Here is a 14,698-nt window from a genome sequence, read left to right as displayed (position 1 = left end):
AACAAAGTGCTTTTATCCCCGGCCGACTGATAACCGACAATGTACTGGTTGCTTTTGAGAGTATCCATACAATGAGAAGAAGAAAGAAGGGGAAGAATTACGCTTGCGCGGTCAAACTTGACATGATGAAAGCTTACGATTGAGTTGAATGGAGTTATCTGGAGGCCATCTTGCACAAGTTTGGGCTTGGCGCTGACTTTGTTAGGCTGATAATGAAGTGTGTAACTTCGGTTCGGTTCTCAGTTCGAGTGAATGGGCAATTGTTACCTTATTTCAGCCCCTCCCGAGGGCTTCGGCAGGGATGTCCCATGTCACCTTTTCTGTTCCTCCTGTGTGCAGAAGGTTTCTCATCGCTCCTCAAACACTATGGCACAATTGACAGAGGAATGAGAGTTAACTTTCGTGCTCTGTGGGTCAACCATCTGCTCTTTGCGGATGACAGTCTCATCTTCATGAAGGCTGACACCGCTAGCGCGACGAGGTTAAACAGTATCCTGCAGGTGTATGGCAATGCATCGGGCCAGTGTGTGAACCGTGAGAAGAGTGCAATCTTCTTCAGCCCGAATACACCAAGCGGCTGCAGGCAAGCTATCAAGAATGTTTTAGATGTTCATGTCGAGACATTCAGTGAACGGTATCTTGGTCTTCCAACAGCAGTGGGTAAAATAACCAGCGGTACTTTCGATCACATAAGGGAAAGATCAAGGAGCAAAATGCAGAGGTGGTCAGAGAGGCTCTTTGCTTGTGCGGGTAGAGAAAATCTGATAAAGTCTATCGTTCAGGCAATCCCAACTTTCAGTATGAGCGTATTTCTCTTGACCAAGAAGGTTTGCAAGAGTCTCACGTCTTGCATGGCAAGATTTTGGTGGAGCAGCTCAATTGACAAACGCTCTCTACACCGGATATCTTGGAAAAATCTCGCTACACCAAAATGCACAGGTGGAATGGGATTCCGGGACCTCCATCCTTTTAACTTGGCACTACTGGGTAAGCAAGGTTGGCGCCTCATCACAAATCCTAATACCTTATGTGCTAGAGTGCTCAAGGGCAAGTATTTCCCGGATTCAGAATTCATGCAGGCTTCAACTCCAAGATCCTCCTCGGCCACCTGGAGGGCGATTGTAGCTGGGCGGGAAGCACTTGCCACCGGTCTCATCAAGCGTGTGGGGGATGGATCCACCATCTCTATATGGGATGATCGTTGGATCCCCTCGACCACCACCTTGGCTCCCTTATTCCGTTCTCCTAACGCGAATGTCAACATGGTCAGTGAGCTGATCGATGAGGATAACTGGACGTGGAGAAGGGAACTTATCCAAGACACCTTCATCCTCCCAGATGCAGAAGCGATCCTGAATATCCCTTTGCGCAATGGTGGAGGTGCTGATTTCCTATCATGGGCACATGAAGTTTCAGGCAACTATACCGTCAAGTCGGCGTACCGAGCTCTAATGACTCGTAACGAGCGTCAAGCTCCAGAGGAAGGGCAGGCTACCGGTTCTTCAATTGACAATCAACGGTTGTGGAATGCTCTTTGGAAGCTAAATGTTCTACCCAAAGTTAGGGTTTTCTTCTGGCGAGTACTACGGGGCATCCTTCCAGATGAATGCACTTTGGTATATCGCCATATAAGGCATCAGAAATTGTGTCAAATTTGTTTGGCCAAAGACGAGGATCTCGTGCATGCACTGATGGAATGCTCACATGCAAAACTCTTCTGGGACGAGGCGCAGCAACTGCTGGACTTCCATATGCCTAGACTGCATCCATCAACATGGGCCAAGGATATCGTATGTGATGAGCAATTCTCCTCTAGAGACAGGGCTGTTATAGTCTCGGTCATGTGGGCCATCTGGCACTCACGGAATAGGCTGACCCATGGAGAAGAAAGGCTCGATCCGGTGAACTCAGTGCGCCAGACAAGGGAGACGCTGGCACTTTTGGATGTACCCCGCCAGCAAGCCCTGGTGATGCCGGGTCATGGATGGCAGCCACCTGACCCTGGCTTTGTCACGATCAACACCGACGCTGCTATCAAGCGTGAAGATGGTAAAGGAGGAGCCGGCGGTGTTGCCCGCTCCCCTAACTCTTTTCTGGGGGCCTGGAGTAAACCCTACCCCGGAATTACGGATCCTCTTATAGCTGAGGAAATGGCGGTGCGGGATGGTGCTATCTTTGCAAGCTTAAGAGGTTTTTCAAACGTCATCTTGGAGACGGACTGCCTGGAGGTCGCCAACCTCTGGACCACTCGCCACGACTCTCGTTCGATCGTGGCTCCTATTTTATTAGAGATTGGAGAGCTTACTGCTAGTTTTAATTCCTTTACTATTCGTCATATTGTAAGATCAGCTAACGAGCCTGCTCACATCTGTGCTAAGTACGCTTGCACGATTGACGTGACTGAAAGCTGGATCGAATGTACTCCGAGCTTCCTGATCAGTAGCCTGTTGGCGGACTGCTCAGCGAATGCCTTTATTAAATAAAGCTCTCAATTTAGCCCGCAAAAAAAAAAGCTGCCGACGCACACAGAAGGCAGAAGCCAAGCGAGACGACGAGGCAGTACAAATTGTGATTCTTGCCACGACGAGAAAGAAACCCACAATTCTTGGTAAAAGAAAAAGGGAAAAGAAAGAAAAGGCCATTCAGTTTAATTGTGATTCTTCGATCACAGTGCGTCGAATCTTTCTTGCTTGAGAGGAACGTGTACACCACACATACCGATCGACATACATATGTGACTGGCATCGATCTTCTTTTCAAGAGCCTTTCTCCCCTCAGTTATACGTAATACTTCATCGTCGTCTCATCAATTCACACCGGCGCACGGTGCTGTGTCCGTCCATATTTTGCAGCGGAATAAGGAACAAACTTGCCAACCGAGGGACATATGTACAAGTTGTTACAATCACAACTATTAGTGCTTATATACACATGCATTTGGTTTGGTTTTTTAATAAAAGATGAGCTCTTGCATGCCTGACAAAGTCTATAAAAAACATACGAAATTTTACAATACCAAATTCGTCATGAAATATATATTTTATGAAAATATATTTGGCCGTTTTCCATTCGAATTGAGTTAAACTTCAGTCTGATATGCCCGCAAGGAAAAACTTCAGTCTGATATACCCGCAAGAAAAAACTTCAGTATGATAAATAAATGACCACATGATCTTCAAAAGCAGAGCTAACGACAGCAAATCACACTGAAGTTCAACTAATCGGGTTTGATCCTCTGACAGTAATTAATCCATCCGGACAGCAAACCCAAAATGGGCAGCAATATTATTAATTTTCTAGTGCCAAAGTGTATTTTCTGAATCTACGTGCATACTATGAGGCAACCTGGAAAATCAGTGTGGACGCCTTATGAATGAGAACTAATATATGTGCTCCCATGAGAAGGAAAAAAGTAGCAACCATCAAGGAAAACCACTGCATCCTGGCAGCCTGAAATAGTGAACCAGCCTAGATAAATATCCACACAGAGCATCAAAATTCTCCAGGAGACAATCTTTTATGCCACTGGTCTTTTCGGTGACCAGGGCGTAGCAACTAGCAATGTAAATCCCACCCCCCAAAAAAAACATCTTATATATATCATCCAGTGCTTCACCTTCACCGTGCCCTTCACCAATGCCATTGCCTAGGGACAAACATATATAACTAGTCAGTAACCAATGCGTATTCTAATGGAAAACGACCAATACAAAAAGGAAGGGATTACAATAGGAGCACAGTTTAGATGAGCCGCAGCCGGTGCGTAGTTGTTTATCGACTTGGAAAAGTTATCACTCCGATACAATATTTTGGAATAGTTAAACAAATAAATTTGGCATGTGCATACATATAGTGCCCCAGCACAATTTATGAAAGACAAAAGTATGATCTGGAAATTATCTCAAGCAGACAAATTCCGTGTATGTCAAAGCTCTACATGAGAGCGAGCTCCCGCGACGCCGCCGCCGCCGCCGCCGCGTAGATTCGATCCCCGAGCTCCTCCTCATCCTTGTCTCATGGCCTCCTCAGCTTCCACCTCCCTCTCCCCAGCAGCCCTCCCAGCCACCACTCCACCTCCACTACCCCCCGCTCCCTGCCCCCCTCCCGATCCAGATCCAGATCCCTTGCTTGCTGCCGCCGTTGGAGGGCTGGAGGCTCCCGTCCCTTGCTCTGAGCTCCTGCTGCCACCTCCTCCACCTCGCCTTCCCGCGAACTCTATGCCGAAGCTGGTCGCCGAGGTACTTGTGGCGTCTTCCGAGCAGCCTTGGGTGGAGGTTGGGGGACAGCGTCGTTCGTGGATGGAGAAGGCGCCCGCTCCATCTCCCAGGAAAGGGGTCGGTCTCTCCCTCGCCTTCAAGAGGAGAACGTACGGCCGCTGCTTCCGTTGCCTCGCGTCGGAGCACTTCGTGGCTGACTGCCGCGACCCTATAAGGTGCCTGGGTTGTGGCATCTCTGGCCACCGCGAGCGGGAGTGCCCGACACGCCTTCCGGCCAGACAAGCTTCAACCCGCCACTCCCCCTCGCCTGCGGCCTCTCCACGTCGGTCACCGGATGCGCCACCCTGCCACGCGCCTCCGCCAGATCCGCGACTTTGCTCGTGGGCCTCCGTTGCTGCCTCTCCGTCTATGCTCGTTCAGGAGGCGCCTTGTAGCAACTCCGGCTCCCCCTGCTCAGGTCTTGCCGACCTCGTCAAGTCTTCCATTGCTGCTGAATTGGGGCTGCTCCAACCCCACTTTGCAGCTCAGATCGAGGCGCTGCGCACCGAGGTGCAAGCCCTGGCTGCTGCTCGTACTGAGGAGGTCATTCAGCCTCTCCGCGACATGGCGTTCGCTCTACAGGGTTGGGCGGTTCAGGTTTCGAGCCTCTTAGAGCGGCTGGAGGCTATCAGTGGAAGTGTTGTTTCTTGGCCGGCCATCAATGGGTCTCCTGAGGTGCGAGAGGGTGGGACTACGAGGATCAGTGGGGGACCTTTCTCTTCCTCGGCGCCGATGGATCCGCCTCCCCCCTGGTGTGAGCATGAGGAACAGGCGCCTCTCGTTGTTGCTTGTGCTAAGGGTGTCAGTGAGATTAGTGTGGCTGGTTGCTCGTCCGAGGTGCTGGCTACTATGGCGCTCCCTGCAGAAGTTTTTCCTACTTTGGATGTAGATTTGCACAAGATGGTGATTCAACACGAGGAGGAGCAAGGAACGGTTGAGGAGATAGTCAAAGTGAGCAAGGACATGGAGCAAATTGAGGTGGTTTTGCCTGCTGGCTTGGCTGCAGAGGTGCCTCCCTTGGTCTCCTCTCCAGTGATGCTTTCTTCAGGGGGCACTACCAATATGATGTCTTCGGGGTCCGAGGAGCTACTTGGTGACATTGGCATGCCTCAAGGTCTGGCTTCAACCACCTTGCTGGATGAGTTCCTAAGTAGCTTCAGTTGCACAGCGCCGCGGTCCTTGCTCGAAACACCGATTCATGTGCAGATTGAAGGGGCATCTACTTGTTCCGAGAGGCGTAGTGGACGTTTGGATAAGAAGAACAAAAGTTGCAACATCCCGACTGCCAAGCATGCTGAATATAGGTTGGCGGAGGCTTTTGGGGAGATACCAAAGGGAACGACATCTAAGAAAGTCACCGAGGAGGATGTGCAAGAGAAGATGAAGTCTTATTTGCGTATGTACAAGAAACCGCTCACGTCGACGGTGATCCAGGCAATTCGTGCCTTGGTGGAGGTTAATGTGTAATAGCATTTTTCTGAAGGTTAGGCACGAGTGCACATCTGGGTGCAGGCGTGTTCTTGAGGTTGCAGAGGTTGATTTGGTTGGGTATGTTGTGTTGTCGATGGTCTTGGGCCTAGGCACTCTTGTATCCGGCTCGGACGATGTTCCTTGAGTGCTAGTCGGGTGTGTGTGGTCTTCGCCGGTTTCCCTTGATTAACCGTGCCATGTACGGTTTTTGGGTCCGGTTTCCATTATTAACTGGACCAATTCTCTTCTTCTTAATGCAATGCGGGAGCTCCCCGCCCTCTGACGAGGTTCCGTCAAAAACAAAGCAAACAAAACTGGAACATGCCAGACCTCAAAAGCATAAGTAGCTATAGGTAATTAGGCATTCAGATTTAAATAAGGCTGACAAGAGGCAAACTAAAGTGAATTTCATTTTCACTGGTACAAATGGAGCACTTGCAGCAGGGCTGTTCGACTTGTGAAAAAAAAAGGAACTACCATCTAAAAAGTTAAGGGCTCAAAGCAAGTACTTATTATCAGCTTAAGAGCTATAGCAATATCAAATGAGATTAAAGTACTGACGAGAGATTGTAACTAGCGCCAAAGTACCCAATGTAACTACCAACCGAGCTACTTGTTTGACATTTAAGTTGGTCCAAGGATAATTAAATGCTCTTACATTTCTTTACAGAGGGAGTACTGCTCATCAGTTTCAAACTACTAGCAAACCTGATCCTGAAAGGGAACATGGTGCAGCTATCCACATAAGAATACTTCTGTAACACAAACTTATGCACATGGCTAAATAGACAAGAACAATACCCACCCTTGAGTACTGTTGTTATTAAAGAAATTCATCCGGCAGAAAAAGAAACAACTGAAACAATATGTACTAAAATGATAATTACAGAACTCAAGCATTATGACAGACATTTCATCAAGCAATTACTGAATATATCAAAAGGCTATTTTGTTATGCTGGAAAGTGATTATATAAAGTAATGCTATTACAAACGAGTGCTATTATGCAGAATCAAGCGAGCTAGGAGCCACCACATCACTAGTGCAAATGGACAGATGTCAAAAATGACGAGACACTACAAACTGTCAAAATGAAAAGCAATTCAATTTGGTGTACGCTAAATAAACGCCCTCACGATCTTCATAAGCACGTTCGATTATGTAGCAGTAATTAATCTGGCCCACAATAACCCAAAATGACCAGCAGTATTATTAATGACTAATGCCAAAGTGTAGTTTCTGAATCTAGCTGTTCGAACAGGTGTATACAGTTACTACTATCAATCCGGAAAATTTGTGTGGACGCCTTACCAATCACAGTAAGAGCTAGTAATACTTCCATGAGAAGAAGAAAAAATATGAATCCTCAAGGAAAAACAACGCAGCTTGCCAACCTGAAATAGCAAATGAACCTAGATAAATATCTGGAGAGCATCAAGATTCTTCAGGAGAAAATAATCTTATGCCCCTGGCCTTTCCACTCACCAGGGCATACCTACCACCAATGTATATAACACCAGAAAAAAACATTATTATATATCATCCACCGCTTCACCTTCACCATGACCATCACCAATACCATTGCCTAGTCACGAACTTAAGTAGTCAGTAACCAATGTGTATTTTGACAAAAAGTAACCAATACAAGAAGGAAGAGATTATAGGACAGTTTAGATTCAGAAACTACACTTGGGAAACGTTACTTGCTTTGGCACCAGATTAGGAGTAGAAAAACAAAAATTGCACGAAGTTGCAAATACAGGGCATTCATATGTGCTCAGAAATTGACCAACTCATTTTGGTACTCCACATCCACCTCACAACAATACCCATGGAAATGTTGTTCATAGACTAACAATAGATCGATACAAGCAGTAGTTGTTCATTTGGATAAGCTTATAAAGGTGACAATTGAGTCTATCATCATTTAATGTTCCAATTGGTTCAAGCTCAACTTTCCACCTCAATTAGTACTCTTCAATTTTCAACTGTTATGTCTCACGCACCAAAAAGATCTCTAGCTGTATTACTAATTTATTATGTGCATGTACATACAGATTGTTATGAGCGGCATATATTACAGCCAATGCAGTTAGGGGCCTGGCCCAGTTATCTTATCGTGTTAGGGGCTTAGCACAATTATATCATTAGGAGGATTATATAAACTCATGTAAGGACCCATTTTGAGATTAAGCAAGAAGCAATCATAATTGCTCGGCTTCCTTAGGGAGCCAGGAGACCTAAACCTAGCCTCCTCCTCCCCTGCGCCATCTCCTTCCTGTCGCAGCCGCCGCCACCTCCACCGCGCAAGGACGGCTCCCAGCCGCCGTCCGTCGCGCCCTCAGCCTCGTCCTCCTCCGTCCTTCCACTACAATCTCCGCCCTAGAACCAGCAGAACCCTAGCTCCTAACACAGATAGTACCCGAGCACAATTTATGCAAGACAAAAGTATGTTTTGGAAATTATCTCAAACATACTATGTCAAAGTGAACAAAATTAGAACGTGGTCATATACAAAAAAAGTATCCATAGGTAATTCGGTATTCAGATTGCATAGCCTGATAAGAGACATTATTTCATTTTATTTTTTCACTGGTACAAATGGAGCACTTGAAGCAGGGCTCTTCGACTTGCAAAAAAACAAGAACTATCTGTAAACATTTAAGGGCTCAAAGCAAGTACCTATTAGAGTTATAGCAATATCAAATGAGATTAAAGTACCGATGAGAAAATGTAACTAGCACTGAGGTTCCAAATGTGCCTGCCAACCGAGTTACTCGTACGACATTTAAGTTGGTCCATGGATAATTTCCATGTACCAATCATCGATTTCCAACTGTTACCAAATCTGATGCTGAAAAGGATTATACTGCAACTATCCACATAAGAATACTTCCGTAACACATACTTATGTAGTTATGTGTATGGCTAAATAGACTACAACAACGCCCTTGAGTACTGTTGTTCTTAAAGAAAATCATCTGGCAGCAAAAGAAACAACTGAAACGACATGTACTAAAATAATCATTACAGAAATCAAGGATTATTACAGGCATTTCAGCAAGCAATCATTGAACATATGAAAAACTATAATCTTGTCATGCTGGAAGGTGATTGAACATATGAAAAACTAGTACCTTGTCATGTGTATTACCTGCATCATAGAAACTTGAGAATGCATTGTAGATATGGATATCCCTGGCGCTGCCACTGTTGCAGAGTCTCTTAAACGTCATTGAGTGGAGATGGACCAGGAAGATGCCACAAGATGTCCTTACAAGGGTCACATTGTTTTCCCCGTCGAATCCCACTAAGGCTAGAGGCTTCCTCTTGCCTGCTGCTCCTAGAGGAAGAAGCTTGTCTAGTTCAACGATCCTTCCCAGAACCCATGTCGCATCATCATGACGAACACCAGCTTTCCACTTCCATAGTTGGGCACGGAAGTCCAACACAACGATTAAGCCAAGGCCACCATCTTCAGCCGGCATAACCGCAAAAACGGTATCGTCGTGGGCATATGCATCTGGCGGCGGCTCTATCAATGCCAGCCTCTGCGCGTCCAAATCAAACTCAATTATGCAAGCTCCACCAAGAACATACGACCAATAGACTGAATTCCCAATCAAGATAGTGGGAGTGATGACAGGTTGAAAATATTTCATAGCTGTAGATGCCTTGATCCTGGAATGTATGAACGGCATTGAGATACTTTTGCCCCATTTGCTGGTCGCCGACGAGTAAGGCCCTGTTCGGGACGAAGGAAAAATGCAGGAAACTCAAAGGAAAGTGATTCCGAAGGATTTCTTTTCCTTTTGACCGTTCGGAACAAAGGATTCTCTTCTTTCCAATCCGCCGGAAAGTTTTGATAATCTGCATTTTCACGGGAAAACAAACATCCACTCCTACCCAATTTTTTCACACCGGCCGAGGCTGTGGAAGGGAAAAGACTACCGATCCATGCAAGCAGGGACCCACATCAGCTGTAAAAATAGTTAATCTGTACACCTTGAGGCCCACATACACAAGAAACCAAGCAAAATGGGACCCACATGTGCTGATTTCGTGGGATTTCTTCTCCTGCGTATCGAACGCCAACTCTGTAGCTTCCTGTGGCATCTTCTGTTCGAAACTGCTTCATGCACGATCCTGGTACACGATGTATGCACGACATGAAAATCCAGGGGCTGGTGTTCAATGTATGCACACATGTCCGGCTGGATTTTAACCATCGTCTATGGTTCGTCCGAATCTTGTCGTGTGTATAGCATGATTCTCTTCTGTTCCACTGTTTTGCACCTCTCTTCCTTCCCCTTTCCTCTGTTTTTTCCTAAACCTCTGTATTCTTATCCTCCGATCCGAACAGGGCCTAAATGGTTGCGAAAAGATGAGAATGGCTTCTTCTGGCAGTGGCTATCAGAGCCACTTGGAAATGGCCGGAGCGACGACAATCGCCGTGCGCGTGTCCCTGGTCGCCGGCAGAGCAAAGCAGCGCCCCGGTCAAGATGACGGTCCCGTCTCCGTAGAGCTCGGGGGGGACGGCCAGGCGGGTCTGGTCCCCGGTGACGGGGTCCCACAGCAGGAGGAAGGGCCGCGGATACATGTTGACGGCGAGGGCGCGGCCATGGCGGCAGCCGAGGAACTGGAAGTGGTCGCCTTCCTCGAGCCGCAGGGAGAAGCGCGCGGAGGGGATCCGGTCCGGCGGGTCGAGTGCGGGGGTGAAGGTGGGGTTCCCTAAGGTGGAGAAGAAGCCGAGGACGGGAGGCCTCCGGTGGTGGGCGCGGAAGCGGCGGAGGAACGCGGGGTCGGCGACGAGGCGGCGCCAACGCTTACAAACGAGGGAGGCACGAGGGAGCGCCGACGGCTGCGGGGGCAGGCGGAGCAGGATCTCCCCGAGGAGGTCGTCGTCGTCCATCAGGACCGCCGGCGAGCGGCGGAGGCGGCTCATCGTGATCGCGCCAGGGTGAATGGTCGCGGTTGCCAGGCCCATCAGTGGCGCATGGATACCCATTTGAGCCCAGAAAAGAGGAGAGAAAGAAAGATGGCGCGAACCCACCTCGTCGTTCCCGTCAAAACTAAACCATTTCCGTTGTTACACATTTTGGTTGCAGTCTCCTGTTTCATCTGCTCGATTTCGGTCCTTGTTCCGTTCTTACTACAATACTAGTAGAACGCCCGTGCGTTGCTACAGGCAAAAGCCGAATACCCATGCATTGCCATAGAATAATAAAAATATGAACACATTGATTAAATTATTCTTGTAATTTAAAAATACAGGTTAAGCATGGTTACATTCGGTTTTCATCATGCGACGAAGAATATAGATTCTCTTCCACTTTTCTCGGCAATCTTCCTATCTCCTTAACCATCCTAATCGCTCGCCACCCAATAACTCATAACTGCATATAGATTGTCTATTTTTTTAATAGTATTAGTACTCCCTCTAAAGAAATATAAGTGATGTAAACGCTCTTATATTTCTTAACGGAGGGAGTATCACTCAACTTCATGCATCCACGTGTCACTATTACAAGGTACATAAAGATTGACAGGCACTATTACAAGGTACACAAAGATTACCAAATTCATAAGCCTCTTATTTCAGCAATAATAGCGCAATCGACGCAACCTTCAACAATAAGCTCATTGTGTATGGGAAAGGTTCCAAAGGTTCCATTTATCTTGAATCAAAAGTTTTCAATAATAAGTTGGATATGTATCTAATGTTTGCGAAGCTCATTGTATATAGGAAAGGTTCCATTTATCTTGAATCAATATTTTTCAATAATAAGTTGGATATTTATCTAATGTTTCCGAAGTTGAGGGATATGTAAACAATTAGTATCTTTATTACCAACACAATGGTCATGATCATGATCGTGGTCGCGGCAGCAGGCGTCGAGCTCTTCACGACGCCACCGCTCTTCTTCCACATCCCCACCAAGTTCAAAGAAGGTGCGACGGCGGCGAACCTGTCACCAGCCTTTAGGCCTTTAGGTCTGTCACCTTTCACACCGGCAACGGTGGCCAACCTCGCCTGGGGCTTCGACTTCTTTAGCTACGCGATGGTGGATGCCTCGCTCTCCCTCGGAGACATCATGATGGCCACGGTCAATCCTGCCCTACCCGCTGGCATGGTCGCCGTCGCACACATCACCTTCCCATCCAGCCTGCGCTCGCCGACCGTCTTTCGCACGACCCGCTCCACAACTACCCGGCTCCTGCTTGCATGAAAACGCCGTATATTTCATATTCACCAAGAAGTAACAAAAGTAAGATCACTAATTAAATCCTACCAAGTAAACTTGGCACCGGAGTACACTTGGCACCGGAGTAAACCCCACATTAAACAATGTGGTAGATACTTTTTACCTGAACGCTGACAGAGGTATACCAAGTAACAAAGATAGTTAGAGCCAAAGCTCAATGCCTCCAAGCCAAAGTTTAAGTCCTAACATGAAATGTATCCAAATCAAGCTAGCTACGGTCAAACTTTGGAACCTAAAAAAATGGAGGGGATAGCGAAATCATGAAAGGCAAGAGAAAGAAAGTCATATAGGAAAAAATTATCTTACTGCTCCAAACATATACAGTACTACTAAGAAATCTCCTTATTAGTTGTTCTATAGGATTAACCCACTAATGAGATAAGATACTAAATATAGTTATTTATTACAATAATCTCTGGAAGATTAGTATTACAACAAATTTTGCCGAGAAACATACACATCGAGAGTTGAAGTGGTTTTGTTTCAGAGAACTAACTGAACAAAGAAACTACAATTGATAAAGTAGCACATAGTTCGTGATGTAATTTGTAGCAGTCAGGTCCATTGATGTGATTGCATCAAGAAAGTGGTGCAATTGATTCTTACCACACGAATACAAATTACCTGAAGCCTGCCAATCAAATCGAGTATGATACATATTAAGAGAACTAATGTGTGAGTCAAGGAAGCAGCATCAAGGACACGCAAGGAAGTCACTTGTCAGTACATTCCCCTAGTCTCACCAATTATACTGCATGCTCATACACTCTGTTTTTGCGTCCTATATTATGTTTGATACATCAATTGATCATGAATTACACCAGATAGAATATCAATTCTTTTGGAAAGGTAGACATCCATATAAAAGAAATGATGTTTAAATACTTCTGAAAGCCATAACTTAACTTTGCATAAGCAATCAAAAAAATGATCTATGGTTTCCATGTGCTCTAGATTGTAGGTTTATCTCAGGTGCAACATGAGAAATTTAATTGCTTTGAAGAATCTAAAGATAGCAAATGAAGAAAAAGTTGAACTATGCACCATTGAAAGAAAAATTAGGAAGTCATTCAACATCTATTCACAGAAGACAAAAAAAGGTCAGTCGATTTGCAAAGCACATATATGCATGGATATGTCACAAGTTATATGTTTGTATTAAGGTTACAGAATGGTGACCAATTCTCAGGATAAAACTACCTGTATCATGCCTCTCATTCTTATTCTTGTTGCGAAATTTGGACAACCATGTAAGATCTCAATATTGTTCTTGATTAAAAGGACAAAAGATAAAGAAATGGAAAATCTCACCATCAGTACTCAATAATGTTTGCGCGCAATATTGGCGGTGGCGTAGTACCCGGCCTTCAAACCTAAGGTATCAAATGGGCGTAATCTCTATCAGGATAAGAGAGGTACCTCTTATAAAGAAAATTATGTACACTACTAACTCTCAATAAAATCGATTACCAATTTGTATCGCTCCATCAACAACCTGACATTACCATGTTCACCGTGATGCTTCGGCGCACCATCGCGCACTTGTCCTTGCTGTCCTAACAGGTCTGTGAGATTCAAAAGGAGTTACCACAATAGATCACTTCAGCAATAGTCACACAAGCTTAGAGTTCAGAAACTGCTTTCGTAGATAAGTTCAGAGGGCCGTTGAACTTGGCATGAATAAACTACAAAAAGAAGACAATGTAAATTAATTAGTTAACCTTTGGAGGAGTGATTCTGCTTCATGGTGAACAACGCATTCACCTCCGTCACTTTGAGCTGAAGAGCAGAGAACTTATCTGTCATCTTGTTTATGTTAGTACGTACATGTCCTCCTGCATGAGGCTCAAGCGGGTCCTGGCGATGGCCACCTTCCTGTTGATCTCCGTGTACCGGCGCTGCAACTCCAGCAGTAGTGACAGCCGGACAGACCCACATTCGGCGACACTCTCCACACCGTCCTCCACCAGCCTTTCAGATTTCAATTTCAGTATCAATGAGTACATGCCTGAATTCTAAACACCAATGCAGACCACGTGACTGAACCGGACAATATATTTCTTACTCTCGGAGACTACACATACATAATGCTAAGATGTAGGCTACACAGATAGAAATCTAAAGCATCAAAATTGTGTACTACCTCAGTAGCTTGGGAGCCCTGGGAATCACCCCAAATGAAAAAAGCTGCTTAGTGCATCTACGCTAGTCAAGCAGAGCACATATCAACAAGGAGAGGAGAACTCTGCAGAAGGAGAAGCTGTATACCGATGTACCCGACGACACGGCGACCGCTGTGGAGCACCTTCCACTGCTGCATGTGCTCGTCTGCGCACATCTTCACCAGTGCCTCGTGCCCGGCATTGTTGCTGTAGAACACGCGCTGTAGTGTGTCAAGGAACCTGAACGTCAGCAGAAAATGGTGATTTTCCTCTACAACTTGATTCAATCACACAACTTCTTACTATGTTGCAGGGATACGGCAGAGAAGTGCCGAATCGGTGCAGGATACTGCACCGGAACGGGGATACGCCCAGATACGCGTGGGATACGCGTGTCCGTACGTATCACATTTTTTCGAATTAAAATAAAGAAAAAAAAATCGGAATACGGCTGGGACACGCATGAGATACATCAGGGATTCGTAAGGGCCTGCTACCACTCGACTCTGCAGCCCATCAGACGGCCTAATCGATTGGATAAATA

Source organism: Triticum aestivum, chromosome 7A (genome assembly GCF_018294505.1).
Source record: "Triticum aestivum cultivar Chinese Spring chromosome 7A, IWGSC CS RefSeq v2.1, whole genome shotgun sequence".
NCBI lineage: Eukaryota > Viridiplantae > Streptophyta > Magnoliopsida > Poales > Poaceae > Triticum > Triticum aestivum.
The sequence above is the reverse complement of the archived record's forward strand: the minus strand, read 5'-3'. Positions refer to the sequence as shown.